At 41.4% G+C, this 25,445-nt stretch overlaps 1 protein-coding gene across 5 annotated transcripts in view; it reads left to right on the top strand.

Moving 5' to 3' along the window:
• Positions 1-25,445, top strand: part of LOC119956569 (activating transcription factor 7-interacting protein 1-like) — a 204,871-nt gene that overhangs the window by 44,643 nt on the left and 134,783 nt on the right. The window lies entirely within an intron of this gene.

Genomic DNA, 25,445 nt, shown 5'->3' with positions numbered 1-25,445 from the left:
GTTGCAATGGCACCACCCAGTTGCCTATTTCATTCGTGAACAGTTTGATTCGTGTCAAGGCTGAGCCTCTTTTTAACCTCCCCCAGTGCCCATGTAAGTTCACTTTCTAGCATGGCTCGCTGGCTGGTGCTAAGGAATTTAAATCAAAGTAATTTTCTTGCCCATTGCAACACTGAAGTCCAGAGTTCCACAGCACAGGTTGAATCGTTTTGATCTGTGTAGCTCGGTACTGTACCATATAACACATTTAGTTACTGGACCATTGCCGTGTCTGTACTTCATAGGCATACAAAGAAAATCCTAGCAGGCAAAAGAACAAGAAGCAAATTTCCATTACAATATTTTGGGCACCATTTCAGTTTAATGTCCCCTTTGGATCCAAGCTTTTATCCATGGTTGTGTCAGTATCTATACGAGTGATGTCACCATACGTACCTGAGTATAATTAATTGAAGTTTCATCATCCTTTAGAAATTTGAAACTCAAACTGGTTTACAGGCAGAGTTTTTGTACAATTAAAACTCTGAATTCGGCTTCTAAAAAGAGTTAATGGCTGTGTTGTAGGGAATGTTGGAGAGCCTAGTTTATGTAATATCAGCTGGTAAAATTAATTCCAGTACACTTTCTGACCTAATCACGCTGCACACTAGTTTGTCCACTTTCCACCTTGACACATCTGTTTTCTAAAATCGAGATGGCGAAGCACAAACGAGAAGGTAAGAAGTTAACATGTTAATATGTTCTACAGAATAATGCTTCAGTCTGTTTTTGGGCAACCATACAGTTCTAATTAGTGACATTAGGCTACTTGCAAAGCTTTAATCTCAAAATTTGATGTAATTTTCCTGATATTTTGAAGTATCAGGTCAGCCTATACATATTGAATAAAATCCTGTAAAGGATAAGAAAATCACTAACACTAAATATTTCAATCTACTGAAAAAAGTGAATGTTTTTGAAATAATTGGAATAATTAGTTTAGAAATTGAGATTCCTTTTCTACATTGTTCTTCACCTCAGACGGGAGGGGAGAGAAAAAGTCCCATGGTTTTGAAAAGATTTTTGTCTAAATTCGAACAGCGAAGAAAATCTATTTGCTGCTGTGAAGATATAAAGCATTGTGATTATGTGATACTCGAAAGACACTTACGCTGACATTTTGGAAGCCTATGCTTTTGCTGCATAACACTCGCAGGAAAATTTCAAGAACAGTAGTGATAACGTTTGAAACTATGCACTGGTTGCTGTATTTATGTAGAAATTCATGCTGTAGTACTGTCAGTTTGAAGGATTCATTGGTAACAGATTTGTAAATAAAAGACAATTGTTGCAGTCATAACATAACTTAAGCTGTATTTGTTATAATATTAAACTTTGTTATAATGTACAGTGCCTGGATCAGGGTGGGGTGAGCCGCAATGAGTGCACTACTGAACCATTCCCTGTACTGTTACATGCTTTGTTCTATATTTAGCATCCTCGTGGAATGTTGCTCCATCTCTGTGCACATTTTAAAAGTTCTCTCGTTCAAATATGAAACCCGCAAATCAAATAGCCTGGTACTCTGCACACGTATGTGTACATGCATGCAAACAAATTTCATACCTCCCATTATAACGTATCTCCATCTTTAAAATGAGTTCTAGATGTTGTTGCAATGAATTAATTGTGAAATAATGCGGAGATTGATCTTTGATTTCAACCAACGGGCTGATACATTTGATCTTCATCAGTGAATGAAGAAGGAGAGGGGATCTTGCTTCTGATATCAACGAACTTTCAAATATTTCTAATCAATGGATGAGAACAAAACTTCAGTTTTGCTGAGGCTCCAGTAAAAAGCATCTTGCAACCCTTGCTATAGAGATTTACATTTGAATATTGGGCATGTGGATAAGTTACTTCTGGAGTCTGACTTGGATTGGCAAGACTAGGGAGAAAATAGTGGAGCTGGAGGTGTGGAAAGAGAGGGCTGTGAATTGGGCACCAAAAAATTATTTCGCATGTAAAATTGTCAGTTGAATTACTTGTTAAATCAGTCGTGCAACTCAGCGTATGGTTCTTCTACATCAGCAGAGCAATAGGACCATGAGGACACCACACTTCCAAATTCTCTTTCAAGTAACTTGTTACTTGACGGATTCTGAGTGATTACCCTGGAATTTCTTGCCTAACATTATGATGGGAACATCTTCACCACAGAATGGTAACACTTCAAGAAGAGGATCAAGTACTGTCATCGCAAAACAACTAAGGATGGGAATTGAGTGCAGCTTTTCCACCATCTCCCTGAAAGTCATTGCTTTATGGTAAACTCATTTCTGTTTTCAACAGAATTTGGGAGTTTTGATCACACTCTTGGGAGTGGCGAGAAAAACAAGTGTAAAGATATTGCTTCCTTAAAAAGCCACTGGTGGCTCATTTGTCGTTTTGTCTCCCAAGTTCTCTGTACAGCTTCATTTCTTTGGTAACTGACATCCGTTCTGACTGTGTGCAGCTCTCCGTAATATAAGAGAGTTTACTGATTAATTGCTGCATCCTTGGTTAAGTCTGTGGGGATAGTTTCAAGTTTGTATCATCCCTTCAATCTTGAGGGGAAGAACAAACTGAAGTTTAAACTGCATAACCTACAACAGATTGATCCCTGTCATCATACTAACTAAGAACTTGAATCATTTTGCAGCAAGACTCCAGGAAAATCCATTAAGGTTTAGACGATAAATTATTGGTCATGCACTGTAAACTCCCATTGTACTGGACTTTTATTCTCTCTTCCTACTTTTGGCAGAAAAAAACCCAGTCCTGATTCACTTCAGTGCTTTCACCATGTGACTACAAAATATTGACTGCTCAAATGACCAGTAACACTTAAGCAGCATTCACTTTCTTGACATTGGTGTGAATCCTGTGTTGGTCGAATGTTTTCATCCATTATACTAAACATAATTCAAGGCCATCAACCAAGTAAGCCTTGCAAAGTCAGCCTTGCATAAAAGGAAGGCATCCAGTTGTTCACTTGAGCGGTTAGTTTTTTTCTATTAAGCCATTTTAATTTGTTTTTCATTTCACCACAATTTTGTTTTATTCCTTCCTCTATCTTACCTCTTCGCCCAGTGTTTAGGTCTTTTCGCTAGAATGATTTGATTATGGTCTTGTCATTGCAAGGTGAATATCTAGCAGTTCAATTATATCCTTGATTGCTTTTTAAAAAATATTATTTATTTAACTGGTTCTGCTTTTACACTTCTATTGAAATGTGGGTTTTTATGACATAATTTTATAATCTTTATTAGTGTCAGAAGTAGGCCTGCATTAACACTGCAATGTGCGTCTTGGGAAATCAGAAACCATGCAGGTGAGTCCAGGTGTCTGTTGCTTGATTTGAAGACTCTTAATCATGAAGATGGGATTTTGTACATAGACACCTGTTTGAAAGGCAAAAATATTATTTCCCAACAGAACACGGCTCTACCTAATCAAGAGTTCCAGGAGATACTATGTTGGAGCTGCAAAATATTAGGATTGCAGGTCCTATCATTAATTTATTGATTTTCTCCAATTTAAATGTTGTTTCTTGGCAGTTTCTGTGCTACTCAGAACAATGTATTTGGCCACCTAATCAAATGCTTACCTAGAATTAGTGGTCAGTGTCGTGGAAATTAGTCAATTATTTCCTTCCCCTTGCACCCTCCCAAAGCAAACTCGCCAGTTCTCTAAAATTGAAGTTATCCAAAACTTTGCTGGTGTCTAATTTGCACCAAGTCCTATTCGCCAATCTCCGCTCACTGACCAACATTGGCTTCGGCCTCCGTTTTAAAATTCTCATTCTTTGAAACCCTGTGGCCTATCCCAATCTCCGTTCCTGGAGCCCCACAACTCTTCCAGCTTTATGTTCTCTAATTCTGGCCTTGTCACATTTTCTATTTAAAAAAAAAAAAATAAAAAAATTTAGATTACCCAATTATTTTTTCCAATTAAGGGGCAATTTTGAGTGGCCAATCTACCTATCCTGCACATCTTTGGGTTGTGGGGGTGAAACCCACGCAGACACGGGGAGAATATGCAAACTCCACAGACAGTGACCCAGGGCCGGGATTCGAACCCAGGTCCTCAGCGGCGTGGGCAGCAATGCTAACCACTGTGCCACCGTGCTGCCCTGCATTTTCTATTTTAATAGGGCCATGCTGATCATGAACCAATTGTTTGGAATTCTGTCCCTCAACCTTTCTGCTCCTCCTTTGGCACACTCCATGAAACCTACTGCTTTGACCAAGCTATCCGTCATCTGTGGCATGATTTCTTGAGTTTTGTTTTATAATGCTGCTGTGAAGCGCCCTGGGACATAGTTTTATATGAAAGTGATTGATCATCAGCCACCTTGACCAAGTCGCCATTATCAAGCACTAATCAGATTGTACACCTATCTTAGTTCTTGCCTTACCTGTTATATTCACCCAATTCTTGCTTACCATGACTTCAATGTGAAGCTGTTTTGGCAGCACTATTTTCTATACATGTCTATATTTTGTAGCTAATTTGAACTATAGTTGCACATGTGGAACTCATCAACCCTCAACAATTTGGACCATAATTTTAAATGTGGAACACTGACGGCAAAATAGCAGCACAGTAAAGGAACATGCGCTTTACAATCCAAGGGATATGCATACAGGAAAATTATTTCTTCAAATAAATCTCAATGGAGACTGCTGAATGTTTGGAAAACATTTGGAATACCACAATGATATCATTATTTAAATGTCTCTAATGGGGCAGCAGGCAATAAAAAACTGGATTTTTAAAAATAGGCCAACTGTGACAACTGCTTAAATTGGAGATTTTGGGGAGAGGTGGGATGAGACTGTTCAGCCTTTGAGCGAGGAAGCACTCACGATAGGAATATGGGGCTAGTGGGGAAGGTGCATGATGATCAGATGCAGTTTGTGACTGGGTTTTTGTGGGTCCGCAGTCCAAACCAGTTGATTTTTTTCACCTCTGTTCAAAGTGTGCTATTGATTTTCTTTGCATGTTTTTAAAAAATCTGCTCTAGCACCAAAATATATCCAACTTCAGTCAATACTGGACGCAATGTTTTTGAAGCTACCTGAAAATATCGACTAGATAAACAGAACAAACTCGTTTACCCAATGTGGACTGTCAGCACATAACTTCACCTACCAGCAACCGAGGTTAGGGAATAGCAGGTGAGGCCCCTGCAATATTACTGACTGTTAATTTTAACATGCAATGTTGATAGACAAGAGTGTAGATTTAGGAAATCCCTATAAGCCTTTGTTTCTTCCATTTGGTGCTACAAAGACGGTCTGTGAACAGTCACAGTATTTTGAGAAATGATAGTGGAGACAGAACTGTGCAAAATTTGGAGGAGAACGAATCGCTGCAGAAATTCGGAAACGCGGTAGAGATACAGTTCTATCTCTCATCTGGGAAGAGCAGTACATGCCAGGGATCTCTGATGCTACGATATTTGTGATCATGACTATAATTCGAAAGGAAAACGAGTATGATTGTGGCAACTAAAGAGGACTCTCCCTACTATCTGCCACAAGAAAAAATCACTGCAAGAATCATCTTCAACCATCACCTCCCTCCCAGTTGGCAAGGAACCCCTTCCAGAATTGCAGTGTGATTTTTGCTCACCAAAAGGCACCACAGACATGATCTTCAATGTGCAGTGGCAAATTCAAGCAAAGTGCAGGGAACAGCAATTGCCCATGGCTTTTTTCAACCTTCCAAAAGCCTGTGACTCTGTTGACCACAAAGGCTTATGAACTATTCAATTTGGCTGCCCGTTGAAATTATTGTCCCCATCCTCTGTGTACTTCACAACGTGCAAGCTGTGATCCTCGCCAAAGGAACCACCACAAATCTAAACTCCTGAAGAGTGGGGTCAAACAAGGCTGTGTCGTTGCACCAACTCTTTCTGTTTTCCTCACTGCTATACTGCACCTCGTCTCCAGTAAATTAAATACAGGCTTGGAGGTAATCTAAAAACAGATGGGAAAGCTGTTGAATCCACGCCGCCTTCAATCTAAAACCAAAATCACGGCAACCTCCAGTCATAGAGCTTCAGTATGCAGATGATGTTTATGTGTGTGCTCATCAGAAACTGAACTGCAGGTTATCAGCTCCATCGTCAAAGCACTTAAGGAAACGAACCTTTCGCTCAACATGTGGAAAACCAAGGGCCTCTTCCAATCAGCACCCACAGCACCATCCGTTAAGGTCAATGGCACGATCCTGGAAAATGTGGACCATCATCTGTATCTTGGGAGCCTCTTCTCAATGAAGGCAGGAGTCCACCATCGCCTCCCTCGGTCAACTGAGGAAAAGAGTCTTTTGAGGGCCAGGATCTCAAACCCGAGACCAAGGTCATGGCTTACCAGGCAGCAGTAATCCCTGCAGTCCTAACATGCTTTGGAGACTTGGCTAACCTGCAGCAGGCACCTTGAGCATTAGAGAATGTCGCCCATGGTGCCTTTTGCTAGATCCTTGAAATCTGGTAGCAAGTCAGGGTCAAACAGCAACATTGCCTCCTAAGCCAACTTGCTTCGCATTTAAGGGGCAAATTAATCAATACCAGCTCCTCTGGGTAGGCCATATAGCTTGTGAGCCTAACAGCAACTGCTCTACTCAGAACTTAGTCACGACAGGAAACTACGAGGGGGACGACAGGAGACTCTCTGGGAACAGCGGAAACTCTTTAGGGATGTCCTCAAAATATCCTTTGTTTTTTTTTCTTTGAACAGGTCAAATGTTGCTGCTGACATGTCCCTGGTTTGTGACGAACCAAAATGGCAAAGGCTCATCCAGAAAGGTGCTGAACACATCAAGACTTTAGGAATGTGCAGAAGTGAAGTTGAGGCATGGAGGGAGTGCACAAACCCATCTAGAAAATCATAGAAAACTGTAACACTGATGAGGACAATTTGGCCCATCGAGTCTGTGCCTGCTCTTTTATAGAGAATCCAGTTTCCCTGCTGTTTTCCACATTCTGATGAACCTCTTTCAAATATTAATATTTCAAGTATTTATCAAGGAGTGCATTCCAAATTCTAATCACCCACTGCTTTAAAAAAAAAGTTTTCCTTTTGTTGCTTCTGGTTCTTTTGAGTCTGGTTATTGACATTCCAACCATTGGAAACAGTTTCTCTTTTCGCTTTCTCTGAGGATAGCAATCTCAGCTTCTTCTGTCTGTCCTTGTTGCTATAATCCCTCGCCTTCGGAATCTTTCCGATATTGCTGGAGCTCTCTAGAGGTTGTTATTTCTGAATGAGGAAGCAGGTGGTTTAAGCCATTGCAAAAAAAAGAATGAAGGAAATAAAAGAAAATTGATCCATCAGTTGAAACATTGATGGAATTTAAACAATGAGAGTGTGAAGTAAAACCATTTGAATGTGAGGTTGAGAATTTCAAGGAGATAAGATGATCTACTCAATCCTTCAAGCACAACTTGCCCCGCATGTGGCAGTGTCTGCAGGTTGAGCATTGGACTTGAAAGCCATCTCAGAACTAACTAATTGAACCTGAGTTGAAGTAAGCCGTCCTTGACCATGTGGAAGAAGAGCGATCAGTTGTCTAACCAAAATTCAACATAGTTAAACTACTTTTCAACTCTATTCCTCTAGAAATAAAGCCCAGTGCTTGCTTTTGTTTTGTTTAATGGCCCTGCTAATCTGTGCTAATTATTTTTCTCGTCTGACTATGCGCCCCCTCCCCCCAAATTTGATGTCATCCACAAATTGGAAATTGTATTTTTTGACACTCTAAGTCTCTACATAGCTAAGCAAGTAACCTGTTTGTTAACTTCTTTCATCAGCGGCATTTGAATTGTATTGGCTTAATTGGAGTTAGTAGCAGGTATAGGCACTAAGTTTCAGGTGTTTAAGAGCTGTTTAATTGATGATTGTAAAACTACTTTGCTGTTAAAGTATTTAATTGTGTATAAAATTAAAGTTTCTTTTAACATAAAAGATGCCTATTGGTCAGACTCCTCACTCCACGGGTGAAGTATCCTTTCCTCGCAGTTTTACAAATTAAAGGAAGTGGTTTGGGGTTCTTGAACGGTATCCTAAACAAATGTTGGGGTCTGGTCTGGTATCCTAACATCAGTGAGCAATCTGCTACTTGTCCTCTCACTTCACATTCTCTGAACTTATTCATTAGTCTATTATGGAGCATCTTATTAGTCTTTTATGGAGCACCTTATCAATGGCCTTTTGAAAATCTGGACAAATTACCATTGCATTACTGCATTGTTGTCTACTCTGTTAGCTCTTCAAATTCAATACGGTTAATGAAGCTTTGAAATTCATGTCGACTATTTTTCTTGTGTATTTTAATAAGGATTCCATTATTTTTCCTTTCCAATGTTAAGATGACTGGTCTATAATTCCTTGAGCGTGTTCTAGCCACCTTTTTCACATACAGGAATTATGTTGGCTAAATGTCAGTCCTTTGGTACTACTGCTTTTTTCCCTAACATTTATTAATATGTAGTGATGCTTCTGCCATCTCTTCCATAAATTAAATTACATGGATGTAAGCCTCTGGATTAATTTATGCTCTTCAGTTTTAGGATATTTAATACCACCCTTCTATTATTTTAGAAACAAGTCACCCTATTATTCATCATTCAATGTCATGTTCTACCTCCCTGTTGGATCATTGTAATCATGGTTGCTCCACCAGAATGAAGGTCCTTGACTCATGGTCTCCCCTGTTTGTCTGTGCCAGTTTTTTTCCCCATTTTCCAATAACTTCATTCAATTTTCAAGCCATCCACTTATCTTTTAAAAAAAAAAAAAAACACCCTATGAGCAATTTTAAATGTGTATTTGGAACCTTGCCCATTTGTAGCAATATGTTGGGTGTCATAACAGCCGGAGCTGAGGATGGGAGGGGGGGGGGGGGGGGGGGGTATAATGGGGGGCGCTTTGGCTTCATTGCTGGCTCAGCAGCAAATTCTGCTGAGTTGGAGACGGGCGGTGCCGCCCAGTGCCCACAAGTCCCAAATAACGTGCTTGTTAGGTGAATTGGACATTCTGAATTCTCCCTCAGTGGACCTGAACAGTTGTGGCGACTAAGGGATTTTCACAATAACTTAATTGCAGTGTTAATGTAAGCCTACTTGTGATACTAATAAAAATTATTATTATTATTTAATCCTCCACTTTGCTCCCACTCTGACCTTTCTGTCCATGACCTGCTACGGTGGTCCAGTGAAGCTCATCACCAGTTCGGGAAACCTACCTAGATAATAGAAGCAGTAGGCCATTTGGTTCTTCGAGCCATTCATTATGATCATAAAAGTTCAAAACCCTGATTCCACCGGCCCTTCCCCAATAGCCCTTGATTCCTTTAGCCCCAAGAGCTATATATTAATCCTTTTTCAAATTACACAAGTTTTGGCCTCAATTACTTTCTGTGCTAGTGAATTCCACAAATTCACCACTCTGGGTGAAAAAATTGTCCCCACCTTGGTCCTAAAAGGTTTACCCCTTATCCTCAAATTATGACCTCTAGTTCTGGACTCCCCCCACTATCAAGAACGGTAGTGCAGTGGTTAACATTGCTGCCTCACGGCGTCGAGGTCCCAGGTTCGATCCCAGCTCTGGATCACTGTCCGTGTGGAGTTTGCACATTCTCCCCTTGTTTGCGTGGGTTTCACCCTCACAACCCAAAAGATGTGCAGGGAGGGTGGATTGGCCATGCTAAATTGCCCCTTAATTGGGAAAAAAATGAATTGGATACTCTTAAAATTTAAAAAAAAACAAAAGAACATTCTTTCTAAATCTGCCCTGCCTAATCCTGTTAGAATTTTATAAGTTTCTATGCGATCCCCTCTCACTCTTCTAAACTCCAATGAATAGAATCCTAGCCGACTTAGTCTCTCCTCATGACCGTCCTGCCATCCCAGGAATCAGCCTGGTAAAGCTTTGCTGCACTCCCTCCATAAAAAGAACATCCTTCCTCAGACAAGGACACCAAAACTGCACACAACGGTGTGGCCTCACCAACATTCTATACAATTGCAGAAAAACAACCCTTTTCCTATCCTCAATCCTCTTGCTGTGAAGGCAAACATGCCATTTGTCGTCTTTACTGCTTGCTGTACCAGCAACTGATACATAAGGACACCCAAGATCTCACTGAGTATCCACCTCACTCCATTTACATCCATTCAAATAATCTGCCTTCCTATTTTTGCTACTGAAGTGGATAACCTCACATTTATCCACATTAAACGGCATGTGCGCACTCACTCAGCCTGTCCAAGTCCTGCTGAAGCATCTCTGCATCCTCCTCACAGCTCACTCTCCCATCCAACTTTTTGTCATCTGCAAATTTGGAGATAATACATTTAGTTCCCTCCTCCAAATCATTAATATATATGGTGTAAACAGTTGGGGGTCCTAGTACAGAGCTCTGCGGTGCCCCACCTCATCTTTCATCTTGGCACTATACAGCCTTCTGGACTTCAGATTGAGCTCAGCAACATTAGATCATAATCCCTACCTCAATTTTGTGGCGTGATTTAATTTTTTGTAGGCCTGTTTCTTTTATCTCTTTAAAAGGCTGCTATATTGTCATTCACATAATGGTGACCGTGAAACTGTCATTGTTGTAAAAATCCGTATGGTTCATTAATGTCCTTTTTAGGGAAGGAAATTTACAACTCCTTATCTGGTTTGATCCTGCATGTGATTCTAGATCCACAGTAATGTGGTTCAGTCTTAACTTCCTGGCCTAGCAAGCCACTCCGTTCAAGGGCAATTGGGATGGGCAACAAATGCTGGGCTTGCCCACGACACCCACATAATAAGAATAAATATTTTATTCAATCACCCTTCACTGGCTTAAAAACTCAAATTTCTATCTTCAGATGAGAAATTATTGACTTGAAACATGAACTATTTCTCAAGCACTACCTGACCTATTGAGTGTTTCCAGCATTTCTTTGTTTTTATTCCTTTTTAAAAATTGAATTACTTCTTCAGAGACCAGCACAACATGACCAGCTGAATGGCCTCCTCCTGTGCGATAGCCATTATGATTTTACTATTATATTCTGGTTGATAGTCTATCGACTTGTAGTTTCCTTGTTTGTGGGTCTTTTGGGAGGTTCTGAAGTCAAAGCTAGCTCAAAACAACCTGTGGTCAGTTTAATGTTAAGCACTCACACAGATTTGTGTAGTATGTTCCATAGGTGAACCAAAAGATACCAGTGTTTTTGATTGTGGATGCCTGCAGGTGACCTTAAATCTGGCTTCCAGTTGAAATAAAGAATGGGTGGCTTTGAGTTCATGCTCTAAAAAGAGTGCTTCAAAGGAAACACTCCTGTCGCAATAGGTTGTCTGTAACCTGCTCATTGGGTATTCAAATACTGCACGTAGGGGAAACTTCAGTCATCGGTGCTTGTTGAGTATATACAAATATGTGCCGATGTGGGAGTTGAGTTCCTTCTACAAAGCCTTGAGATTTGTATATGGATCTTACTACCAGGCACAAACGCCACTAAAATCTTCGGATGGCACAACAGCTTCTCACATTTTGCACTGATGGTCAGAAGAAAGCCTATTTGGTGCCCAGCGGGTGGTGTGGGAGATGTTCAGGGCAAAGAGAAGCAAGGTCCAAGTTGGATGAACTACCGACCTGTGAAGAGATCAAGACCGTTAAGGAGCAGAGCTGGTCATTGACTTCAGGAAACAAAGTATCGTACTTTGTACCCTGTCTGCATCAGTGGTGCCGAGGTGGAGATGATTGACCGCTTCAAATTCCTAAGTGTGCACACAAACAATCTGTCCTGGTCCACCCACGTCAACGCTACAACCAAGAAAGCACAACAGTGCCTATACGTACTATGGAAATTTGGCGTGTCCACATTGACTCTTACCAATTTTTGCAGATGCACCATTGAAAGCATCCTATCTGGCTGCATCACAGCCTGGCAATCAAAAACCAGGCCCAGAGAATCGTGAACACTGCCCTGTCCATCACGCAAGCCCACCTCCCATCCGTTGACTCTGTCTACACCTCCCGCTGCCTTGGGAAAGCGGGCAGCATAATCAAAGACCTCTCCCACCTGGGTTATTCTCTCCTCCAACATCTTGCATTGGGCAGGAGATACAAAAGTCTGAGTACATGCACAAACAGGTTCAAAAACAGCTTCTTCCCTGCTGTTACCAGACTCCTGAGTGACCCTCTTATGGACTGAACTGCTCTCTTCAAAAATCTTCTGAGTAGTGCTACACTCCGTATACTTCACCCGATGTATTTACATTGTGCATTTATATATATATGTCGTATGGTATGTATGGAACAATCTGTCTGGACTGCACGCAGAACAATATTTTTCACTGTACCTCGGTACACGTATCAAATCAAATAATTTAAATACACAGCCTCACAAACAAATGGATTTCCAGCCAAATCTACTAATGTAATACTTGATAGGCTTATAGATCTGTTTATAGCATACTAGAAGAAGGGGACAGTCATTCATGATGTCGATGAGTTGAAAAGAAAGTGATTTTCTCCCTCCACAAAAATAAGGGGAGAGCAGTCTGACTGTTCAAGCTACCTTACTCTCTATTGCAGATAAAATCTTAGCCGGAAGTAGCAGTAGTTTTCCAGGATTAGAGAGACTCCATAGTGAGACTCTGAGATATTAGCCCGACATAGGGAACCATTGTTTCTACAAGAAACAACTGCGGAATTAAATGGCTTCTTAACCGGGAGAAACCATGATCAAAATGATGAAAATAAGTGTGACATAGGCGCCGTGCTAATGGGATAGATCCAGCAGTTCCAAACTGGACATCCATGAGGCATTGTGGGTCATCAGCAGCAACATAATTACATTGCACTACAATCTGGCCTGCCATATCCTTCACTTTACTACAGCTCAAGTATTCAAAATCCCCGATCATGTTTCTGATAATTTTGGCTTTCAGAAACCACAGAAAGGACGAGGCTTACTTACACTTGCAAACAACTAAACTTCCAGCACTAAAGGTCAGGTGTGGGCAGCAAGGTTCGGGTTGCGTTGGTTCAGGTCAGGGACTTGCATTTAAAAAGGCCAAGGAGGTCAGCAGGATTAGTCGCAACTCTAGTCAGGGACTTAACGTGCTAAAGCTCTGGTGCGGTTGGCGACGTTCATGTCTGTTTAGGTCAGGGACTTCCCATGCTATAAGGTCGGTGAAGCCAGTGAAGTTCATGTTGGCTTGGGCTGTGCTGACTGTGGTCAGGGACTTCCTGCGCTAGAGGTCAATGAGTTGAAAAGAAAGTGTGGTTTTTGGATTTAAGGATAAAAGGACCTGTATACCAGCAAACCAGGGAATAACCTTGGTTCAAATTAATTGTGCAGGAGAACATGCATCCCTAATAATGAGGGTTCAGACACGGACCTCTGATACTGTTATGTAAGGGGAAGATGTGCATGAGGTGGCTCCCACTGGGGTGTACTGCATTTGTAGCCCTTTCCATCTAATTTCAGGGGGTATGTTTGTTTTAAAAATCCATATATTTAATGGGATAAGGAACCTACATGGGTGAGATACCCAGAAAGCCAGAGGAAAGAGTCAGAGGTGTCCCTGGGCTTGTCGGTGTAAAAAGTGGTGGAGGCAGCCTCTGTGACTGATCCAAATGGCCAAGATGCTTACGCGCACCATGGCGACAGGAGAGGTTGTGTCAGGAAACCTCCGCTAATCAATTGAAGAGGCCTTGGCTCCCATCCGTTTGGCGTTGGAGCGGACCAATGAAACCGTAAAGGTACCTGGAGCCATGATACAAGGCATAGAAGTGGACCTTTTGAGGCAAAGTGACCAGATTGCCCCTCTGGAAGCGGAGGTGTCTGATGGCTGGCTGAAGCGAATAAATCGCTGAAGCCTCATCTTGAACCACTGTGAGCAGTAATCGTGAAGTCTCTCGGCTTCAAAGAAAATGAGCAGGTCCAGAGATGGGCGAGGGAGCATCGTAACTACAAATGGGTAGGCCACGCCATCAGGTTTTACCAGGATGTGGGAGTGGAGCAGGCTGCGTTCAACAAAGCTGAGGCTGATCTGTACAAAAGTGGAGTTCAGTTTGGGGTGGTGTACCTGGTGCAGGTCGAGTGACTGAGGGGAAAATACTATTTTGATTTTGAAAGGTGGATTCCTTTGTCAAGAAGCATGGGCTGAGCGCGGGTTAGGTGAGGTTTTTGGATATTGGGGATGGGCATGCTGATATATGGAATTGTTAGGGTTCCTTGATCGTGTTTCTGTTCTTGTTGGGTTTGAATGTTTTACCACTAGTTGGACTTTGGTTTGGGTTTAGTTTAATGTAGGTTTTTGTTCTAACTGTTGTGAAAATATATAGCTCCCTGTTGGAGTACACCCCATTGGAGTACTATGTTTGTAAGAGGTTTTTATACTTTTTCTGTAAGCATTTTTCTTCACTCTGGGTGGGAGCTACCCTGTCAACTGAATAGCTAACTGGAGTGGTGTTGAGGGGCTGATTGCAGCTCACTATAGTAATTCTATTTAGGGTTATGTTATGTTTATTAAAGCATAGGTTTTAGTTGTTTATGTTCCCCTTGCTGTTTTCCATCTCAGTATTTGGGTGTAGTCTGAGGGCGAGGGGTGGGTGAGGTTGGGGAAGGAGAAGAAAGAGATATTTTGGTGAGGGTGACTGCAGATCTTTCTTTGTCTAATCTTGCTAGTCGGTTTGCTAGCTATCTTGGGTGAGCCTGGTTACTGTATTTTCTGTGTAACTGTTAGATAATCCCTCTTGGTGGAAATGGGTAATGATGTAGCTGGATTGCAGGTGGGAGTAATGCCTACTGTGGTTGATAACCCATTGGAAAATCAGACAACTGAAGTGTTGAAGGACGAATATCCTGGGATTTTGAAAAATGAAATGAAAATCACTGATTGTCACGAGTAGACTTCAATGAAGTTACTGTGAAAAGCCCCTAGTCGCCACATTCCGGCGCCTGTTCGGGGAGGCTGTTACGGGAATTTTCCGGATTGTGTAGTAACAAGGTCGCAAAGTCGATTGGCGCAGTGAGTGGAGGCAGCGGACGCTATGTCCTCGGTGAGCGGAGTGCTGCGGAGCGACTCCCGGCTGCTGCAGGGTCGGAGCTCGGGGAAAGCTCCGGTCAGGAGAGCTGGTGGTGGGGTCCACATCGAACCTCAATATCGACAGTATCCACAACTGACCAAGAGTCAAGGTACTGCAGGCTGAGTTTCTCAGTAGTTTCATGTGGTTCTGGATTTTATGGCATCTGTGGCATGATCCTGATGCAGTGTTTGGTCATTTTCCTTATCCTGATCCCTCCAAGTGGACTGATGAGGAGCTGGGCATCCCTCCAATTGATGAAGCATAACTTGAACTTGCTTTCCTGAATATGTTCCTTTATGGACATTCCTGGGAAAGTTCATCTGACACCTGGAGAAGCCATCTTATTGTAAAATAAATTGGAATAGATATATATATTACCTGGACAGTCAAAAAAAAACAAGGTCGCAAAGTCACAGGTTAAGACGAAGAGAAATCAAAGAGTGAAGATGACGTTGAAGTGCAATTATCAGAAACGATTTTTGATCAGATGGTTGAAAAAGAACAAAAACAGGTGGAGGATGAGGCGGATATTATTAGTTCAGGAAAATTGGCAGAGTTACATCCATTTTATTTCTACATCTTTCTGTTGTATCAGAAAGCATACACCGAAGAGGAATCTGCGTGTATACTAGAGTGTTATTACCGTAAAAGTGATGTCTTGATGAGAAAGTGGAGACCTTTACATATGCAGGCAGATGAGAAGTGGGCAGAAGTTCATCAAGTAATATTGCCTGTAGGGTATAGAAGGGAGGTGTTGCGAGTTGCACATGAGGTACCAGTGGGAGGTCATTTGGGAATCAGGAAAAGTCACGCTAAAATACAAAAGCATTTTTATTGGCCTGGACTACATAAAGATGCAGTTACATTTTGTCAATCATGTCACACATGTCACACATGTCAAGTGATAGGGAAACCTCAAGCAGTGATAAAACCAGCGCCCTTAATACGCATTCTGGCATTTGAGGAACCTTTTACAAGGGTCCTAATTGATTGTGTAGGACCGCTTCCTAAAACAAAAAGTGGGAATCAATATCTTTTGACTATAATGGATGTGTCTACTAGGGTTCCAGAGGCCATTCCAGTGCGTAATATTACAGCTAAAAAGATTGTGGAGGAGTTACTTAAATTATTTACTAGATATGGACTATCCACAGAAATACAAACGGATCAAGGATTAAATTTTACCTCCATGTTATTCAAAAAAGTTATGGATAGCTTAGCAATAAAACAATTTAAATCAACTGCGTACCATCGAGAATCGCAGGGAGCGTTAGAAAGGTTGCATCAGAAATTAAAGACAATGTTGAGGGCTTATTGTCAAGATTATCCAGAGGATTGGAATAAAGGAATTCCATTCGTACTGTTTGCAATTAGGGATACACTTCGAGTCAACTAAATTCAGTCCTTTTGAACTAATTTTTGGTCATGAGGTAAGAGGATTGAGGTAAATTGATTAAGGAAAAACGGGTGAGTGAGAAATGGGAAATTACATTATTGGATTATGTGTCAAATTTTAGGGAGCGATTAAATAGAGCAGCTGAATTGGCTACACAACATATTTAAAGGTTGCACAAAATGTGATGAAACAGATCACGGACAAGAAATCCACAGTTCGTAGTTTTGCCACTGGAGATAAAAGTTTGTGTTACCAGTGGTAGGTGAGCCTTTAAAAGCTAAGTTTCGTGGACCTTATCAGATTGAAAGGAAATTAAGTGAGGTGAATTATATGTGTAAAAACACCAGATAGAAGGAAGACTCAGTGAGTGTGTCATGTGAATATGCTTAAAAGGTACTTGAAAGGGAAGGAGAGAAAAAGGAGGAGGTTTTAATGATTCTAACTCAAAGTGACAAACCGAATCCAGATGACTTGTGAATTTGACATACCTCAAATTGAATTGGAAAATGAGAATGTTCTTAAAATTTGGGATAAATTGTTGAGTTACCTTCCAGAGGAAAAACAAACTGACCTGAAAGAGTTATTAATATCACGCGGGCAACTTTGTAGAGATAAATTGGGAAGTACTAAAATGGCTATACATGATGTAGATGTGGGAAATGCTGTTCCAATGAAACAACATCCATATAGACTTTAAAATTGGCACAGGTAAACAAAGAGATTGAGAATGCTTAAAAATGGCATAATTGAAGTGGGTTGCAGCCAATGGAGCTCACCCATAGTGATGGTACCTAAACCAGACTGTACCCAACATTTGTGTGTGGACTATAGAAAGGTTAATGCAGTTACAAGAATGGACTCTTGTCCTATCCCACGTTTGGAGGATTGCATTGAGAAAGTGGTCAATCAGTTTTTATTTCCAAATTGGATTTACTTAAAGGTTACTGGCAGGTACCTTTATCCGAAAAGGCGAAGGAGATTTCAGCTTTTGTGACTCCAGATGGTAATACCAATTCAAAGTTATTCCATTTGGCATGAAAAACGCCCCAGCCACATTTCAACGGTTAACTAACAAATTCATTTCAGGATTACGACGATCTGGTAATTTTCGGCCAGACATGGACAGAACATTTAAAACATCTGATGGAGTTATTTGATCGACTTCAGGAGGCGGGTTTGGTGGTAAACCTAGCCAAAAGTGAATTTGGAAAAGCCCAAGTCACTTTTCTTGAGTTTTCGATACCCTTGAGTCGACGGTAATTAATGCGATTTCTTGGCATGAGTGGATTTGATCGAACATTTGTGAAAAAGTTTTGTAGCGTGATTGCTCCACTGATGGACTTGTTGGAGAAACGTTGAAAATTCCAGTGGACAGCGGACTTTCAACAGGCATATGACTGCCTGAAAGCTGAGATAACCAATACTTCTGTGTTGGAGAATTACAAAAGACTCTTTTGTGATCAGATTGAACAAAAGTATCTGACTTTAAAGAGAAATGCCGAGGCGGAGAGAAATAGACTGATCATGCAGAGACCTTCTTGTTCAAAGATACTGTCAATCAAGAAGGATTCCAGTAGGAGGAAGAAGAGAAAAAAGAATGGACTATATTATTATACCTGTTTACGTGTGTTGTTTGAAACAATGAAGTATATTTACTGTGTGCATTTCTTAAAGGATGGTGAAAAGGTGAAAAATGAAACCATCTTGAAGTTGATGGGGTTTTTTTTCTTGGGAGGGGGGGAGGTGTCATGTGAGAGTACCTTTAAGAAATGGGTGTTTATAAATGGGTATGTACATATCTGTAGTGAGAGTACCTTTTAAGAAATGGATGTTTATTACTGCAGTGATATCAGAGTGGGTGGAGCTGGGCTGTCTGTCAGCTTTTTACTTTTGTTTTAGGCTGTTTGCTGCAGGGTGTGTTTTAGTTTTGTTTTCAGTGTTGGAGCTGAAGCCAGACACAGCAGCTCTACTGCTCTTCTCTCTGCCATGAAAAGACTATCTCTTGATCATTTGGTGAATGCACAACACCTAAAAATCTCAACACAGTTTTCTTGTCCTCTGGGACTTTCATTTTTTTGTATGGCAGCAATCTTGTCATTGTCAGGTCGCACGCCATGTTCTGAAATTTGATCTCTAAGGAACTTCAGGGTTGAGATACCAAAACTACATTTGGCTCTGTTCAGTTTCAAACCAAATTTATGTACTCGTTGAAATACTTGTTACAACCTTGCATTGTGTTCTTCTCTTGTAGATGATCAGACAATTATATCATCTACATACACCTTCAGTCATCTGTTCCATCACTCGATGAAAAATCTCTGATGGTTAGATAATTCCAAATGGCATCCTGTTGAAACAGTATCTCCCAAACGGTGTGTTGAGCGCACACAACTTTTTGCTGGAGGCATCCAACTGCATTTGCCGAAATCCTCTCGAAGTTTGGAAATTGTTTTAGCATTTGCCATCTAACTGGTGATTTCTCCTCTCTTGGATAGTGCTCTCTTTATATTTTTATTAAGATCTTTAGGATCAATGCATAACCTCAATTCCCTGGAAGCTTTTTTTTACACATACCATGGAACTGACCCAGTCAGTCGGTTCTGTAATTTTAGAGATTATGCCTGGATTTTGCATCCTAGCAAGTTCAAACTTCAATCTCTCCCGAAGCGGTGCAGGAACTCTTATCGGTGGGTGTCCAACTGGTTTGGCATCTGGCTGTAACTGAATTTTATATTGGTAGGGAAGAGTACCCATGCCTTTGAAGACGTGCGGAAAGCAAGCCAGAATTCCTTGTATGTCATCTTGAATAGGTGGATGAGATGCACTCGCACTATAAATTCTCTAACTTGGGTGTAGATCCTTACACGCTTGCACACCTGAGAGTGAAGATTTGTTTGAAGCTGCAATCTCAAATCTTAGAGATATAGCACTGTCGTGATTGGTAACCAACAAATAGCGAGATCCCACTGAGGTGAAGGCATTGCCATTGTAGACATGCAATTGACTAATTGATTTCTTGATCTTTGGAGTTTGCTTTAGCTTTGAAAGGTCATGCCTATTGAGCAAGTTTGTAGAAGCTCCAGTGTCAAGTTAAAAATAATTTGAGAATCATTAACTTGAAGTACTGTGTTCCATTCCGTATCTGTGTTGATAGAATGAACTGCCTTAAGAGGAGATGAAACAACTGTGGTTTCATCACATTTCTCAGTGATGCCTATGATGAATGAGTCTTCTAAAGAATAAACATCAAGATCGCTGGAAAAATTTTGTTTTTGAAAAGCTTCTTGTTTTGTGTCCACACTTCTAAGATTCATCTGCTGTGAATTTAAATTTGAAGATTTAAATTTAAGAGTGGATCTGCACTATGAAGCGAAATGGTTGTGTGTGCCAAATTATGAGAAAATCTTTCCTCATGCTGGCCATTTTTCTTTGAGGGTGGGCGTGTCCACAGCGTCCACACGTCATGAAGTTCACGTCGTCACATGTACAGCTTTTTCGCACATGCGCAGATCAGTCTTCCGTCTCACATCTTTTTGCGAAGTGAGCATGTGTAGGCTTAGAACCCGCGTGCGCAAGATGGCTGCCATCCAAAACATGCATCTTTCTGAGCTGCGACACAGCCCATACGCATTCTACCTCGAGGTTCATTTTCGCACCCTTTTCTCGCAGGAGTATTTCATTATACTGACTTTTGGATAATTTATGCATGCGGCGCTTTTCGATTGCATTTCCTAGCTGGAGATCTTTCTGTTTCAGCAAATGTTCCCTGAGCTATCGCTTATTCCAAATACAATTTGATCTCTGATCATTTGAATCAGTTAAAAAACTGAGAAATGACATGTTTGAGCTAAAAGTTTGAGATGTCATGAAGCAATCAACCAATTCCTCGTTATTTTGCATTCTTCTTTTCAAGACAAAACGCTCAAAAGTTTCATTAATCTGGATCTTGCAGTGAACATCGAACTTTACTATAACTACATCATATTTAGTTTTATCTTCAGCCGTAGCAAATTGAAATGAGTTATATAATTCTATGGCTTGTGGACCAGCCATCGTTAGAAAAAAAGCTAATTTACGATCATTACTCGCATCATTTAAATCGGAAGCTAACAGATATAATTGAAACTGCTGCTTGAACACTCGCCAGTTAACATCAAGTTTACTGGTGATCCGGAGTTGTCGTGGAGCATGAGCTTTCTCCGTCAGCCCTGGATTCTTCGATGTCCGAAGTAACAGGTCTGTTCTTTGAAATTCGAGTTGCCCCACAACAACAGGTCTGTTCTTCGAAATTTGCGTTGGTGTGTTGTTTAGTCTTTCTGACTAAATCCTTGCTAAAATACCTAATTAGCTTCAGCAGTGACCTGGCACCATGTTATATTACCATTCGTGGTAATATGTTTGTATTCTTTGTCCTTTCTTTCCAAAATGATCCAATGTGTTGTTGACAAAGAATTCACCAATCAAAAGATTGAAACAAAACTAATTTTTTATAATACTATGAATGAAATGAAGTTCGAACACTCTACTGAGCTACAGATTATAATTAAGTGACATAGAATCTGTCTTCCAGCACTCAATAATTTAAATAGTCACTAAATACACTATGATCTAACCTCGTGTTAACTAAATCTACTGTAATCTTCTTATGCTACCACCATGCTGTCTCCTTATGCTACTCCCAGAATTCCCTCCGGGTCAGACTTAACTACAGAGAAGTGGTAGCGCCCTCTAGTGTTTGATTTATACCGAGATGTAATTATTAACCCTTCACTAACCTGACTATATACATATCATTACAGAGCTGAGGTATTCAGACATTTTGAGAAAGCTTTTGAGTTGGGGTTTTTGATCTGGCTATCCTTTAGACCAGAAGTAAAGTATTTTTCTCTCAGTAGGATAGTTGAAAAAGATTAATAGTGTTTGAAGCAGTGCGGACGTGTCGGAGGACAAAAGGGAAGCTGAAACAAACCAGTTGAAACCGCTTTTTGATGACATTCAGCCAGATTCTGCAGGAGTTCTAACAGGAACCAAATCTATTTTGGAAAATCAATGTCTTGCTGTATCATTGGAATGTAGGATGGATTGAGACCTGTATGTTTTTCCTTTCTTGTTGTTTAATTTAGAATTGTATTGTTTAAGATTGTAAGCTAATTTCGGGTGTGATGTTAATAGTTTTTTGTTTTGAAATAAAATCCCTATTTATTTGTGCAATCACTCCTGGAACAAAGTATTCTTTCCGCACAGTCTTACAAAACAAACTAAAATATTGGAGATTCGGTACAGTACCCTAGCCACTGTTGCGGCCTGGTCTAAGACCGTAATTAAAAAAGAAGAAAAATCGCCAAGGCACCCAACAATTGAGTGTCCTGGGATGGTGGGCTGATTCCCTCCCCGTTACAACCAGGGGAACCTCTCTTAAACCACCTGGACTGGACCAGGATTAGCAACAGAATCCTGCTCACCAGCGTGACAAGAAATAGATAGAACTACCAAGGCACATCTGAACTGACCCCAAAACATCCATCATTACCCCGCAGTATCCGCCATAACAGGATATCGAGGAAAAATCCCTCTCTTCAACAGACCAACCACTGATCAACCAACTTCGCCTCCGCATGTGCCATTACTCAAATCCTCTCATTCTAATAGCTCTAAGAGGAAAAAAGAGGCTATAGGAGAAAGTACAAGAGGCTATAGGAGAAAGTACAACCTCCAAGGAGGGATCAGAAGGAACCCGCCCAAGCCATCAATGGAAAAAGGCAAGGATTCTTAAATTCAAAATAACAAACAAATTAACTAAAAACCCAGAATCTATTGGCCGTACCTGGGAGGCTATCTTCAATCTTCATGAGGACTGAGCTGACCCTACTGTCCCCAACCATCCACCCTTCACCCGCCCTGGCTCTACTCATCCTCATTATTGACAAAAAGGAGTAAAACTGTGCACCGACCACATTTCACATAACCGACTCCATATGATTTTAGTAGAACAGGATAACTGACAACACACTCCCTTGTGCTCACATGCCCTTGCAGGAGAAAAAACAAAAAATAAACCACAAAATCACAAGGGAGTATCAATTCAGGATTATAGAAGAATTGCAGGATAATAACACCATTTGTGTTAATCAAAGGCAGAGACCAAGACGGGATCAGTGAACGCTCCTCAGGATCACAAGGATTCAAACAACCGAAGCACCACCATTTCCACCATGCTTAGACGCACAGGTGACCCACAGCCTAGGTCCTGGCCGGGTGGAACAACTCGACAAGCTTGGTCACCAACCGCTCACGACAAGCATTGAGAATATAATAAAAGACCAGTGATTGGAGGGACCCAAACAACCCCGGCTCTTTAAAACCGGATATCTTGCGTTCCATCGAATCTGATGCACCAAGCCTCCATTATTAAAGCATGGCAGCCAATTTTAAAACCCAGTCGGGAGCTTTCCTTCCACCCCTCACCAGGGATTGGGTTCCTGGGTGCACCTTGCCTGGCCCCTACTTCCTGAACCCATCAGGATACTGGGGCTGGTTTAGCACAGTGGGCTAAACAGCTGGGTTGTAATCCAGAACAATGCCAGCAGCGCAGGTTCCATTCCCATACCGGTCTTCCCGAACAGGCGCCTGAATGTGGCGACTAGGGGCTTTTCACAGTAACTTTATTGAGGCCTACTTGTGACAATAAGCGATTATTATTATAGGATAGACGGCACACCATGCAGCAGGATCTCGACAACACTGAGCTGGGCCTTTTACCAGGATGGTGCTCCTTCGAATTCAAGAACTTGTGCACCTCCTCCATTCTCCGAAGGGTACCTCTTAAATCTTCCAAGTGAGCCCTAATGACCCACACCGAAGAGCCGAGACCCTCATCCAGAACAATGTTTTTCAATTGCGGCCATCATCCAGATGATCTTTGCAAAACACCAATCCGGATACTCCAGAATCCTCCAGAGACAAAATACAAACCATGTATTCCAAAAAAAAAAGCAAATAAGAAATGTGCATTACAAGATGAGAAGAGCCAGAACTGGTGAAAACTCAACCGCTCCTGCGCTCACACCACGTGACCCTTCTCTATCCTCAGGTTTGAAGATTTGGACTGCAAATTTATTTTACTTTGATAAGCACCACCTTCAGTTTTGGCAAAGCAGCATTGACAACTGAAGACAGCAACCAGAAAGGTTTGTACTACTTTGAGATATCCTGTACAGTGACTAATATTGAGAACCGAACGCTCTTGCGCCAGTTTCAAGAAATGCACATTCTGTTCCAAGTTATCCTGCTAATCGTGTCATGAATGTTTTTAAAATGTTGGAACGTACTCTTTTAGCATAGGGTGGCACTTGCCAATTTTATACTTCAGACTTCGAGCACCACCCTTTGTTGAACAACGAGCCGCAGACCAGAGATTAAAGCTTTGCGATTTGTCACCCCAGAGTATCATAGAATCCTTACAGTGCAGAAGGAGGATACTCAGCTCATCAAGTCTGCACTGACCCTCTGAAAGAGCACTAGGCCCACTCCTCCACCCTATCTCCATAATCCTTCACATTGATCATGGCCAGTCCACCTAACCTGCACATTTTCTGGACAGTGGGAAGAAACCCGAGTAGTGTCACTCCATCATCTGCCAAACCGTTTCTGTTAAGTCAGTGTTTCTATTTGATATTGTACTGTATCCAAGATGTAGTGCAGCATCTCACTAAGACTCCAACAGTACCTTCGAAACCCTCTACCACCTAGAAGAACAAGGGCAGTCAGTGCATGGAACACCACCTGCAAATTTCCCTACAAACCACACACCACCCTGATTTGAAATTATATTTTTGTTCCTTCACATGTCACGAGGTAAAAATCCTGGAAACTCCCTCCCTAATAGAACCTGGTGTACCACCACCACTCTTTTTACTTGAGGGGAAGGCACGTCTGGAACAATTATTTTAAGTCAGGCTCCTTCTCAACCATGTTTTCATTTAAGCTCTTCTTGATCCTCGAGGTGCTGAATACCCGGTTCCTCCAACACTGTCTTCAATTTTACAGGGTCAGTCGTGGCTTGGCACTTAGTCATAAGGTTCTGGGTTCAGATCCCACTCCAAGATCTGAGCGCAAAAATAAAGCCTGATGCTCCATTCCAATACTGAGATGTCAAGAGGTGTGACTTGCTATCTTTTGAATAAGATGTTTGAAACCAGATGTCTGCTCTCAGATGTACATAATTTCATGGCACTATTTTGAAGAACGGGGATGTCATCTTTATTTCCTGGCTAACATTTATTCTTTCTCTTCTCTTTCTCTCTCTCTCTCTCTCTCTCTCTCTCTCTCTCTCTCTCTCTCTCTCTTCTCTCTTCTCTTCCCCCCCCCCCCCCCCCCGCCTCCCAAATAACACCACAAGAGGTTATCTGGTCATTATCGCATTTTGTGGGACCTTGCTGTGCACAAAGTGTATTAGGGTGTTTGGAACTGTTGGGTACATTGCAAAATATTCTCACAATATAAAAGCATACAAATACGGGAAATATATTCAATAAAAAAAATGACAGGAGGCGGCCCCTAGTGGGGCACTAACTATTATAAATCGTCCAATGGAAACTTGACTAACAAGTACCATTCCTGGGGGTGATGATGCACCTCAACCCCTGCGGTGCCCACCAGTCACGGAAGACCTGAAGAATGCCAGTGGACGGGACATGTGTTCCACAGGATTAATCAGAAAGGATCTAGTTCAGATTTCAGAAATTATTTTCCAATACTTAAGTGATGCCAAACCTGTATGCTTGTTTACACCATGGAAAATACCACACCTGCTTATGAGACAGGTTCAACAGCAACTTGATGAAATGATCTCTCAGCCAACAAGGGTTGGTACCAGTCCTGAAACTGGTTCATTCACAGCGGTGTCAACTTGACACAACTCAACAGG

Source organism: Scyliorhinus canicula, chromosome 23 (genome assembly GCF_902713615.1).
Source record: "Scyliorhinus canicula chromosome 23, sScyCan1.1, whole genome shotgun sequence".
Lineage (NCBI taxonomy): Eukaryota > Metazoa > Chordata > Chondrichthyes > Carcharhiniformes > Scyliorhinidae > Scyliorhinus > Scyliorhinus canicula.
This window is presented reverse-complemented; position numbering and strand designations above follow the sequence as displayed.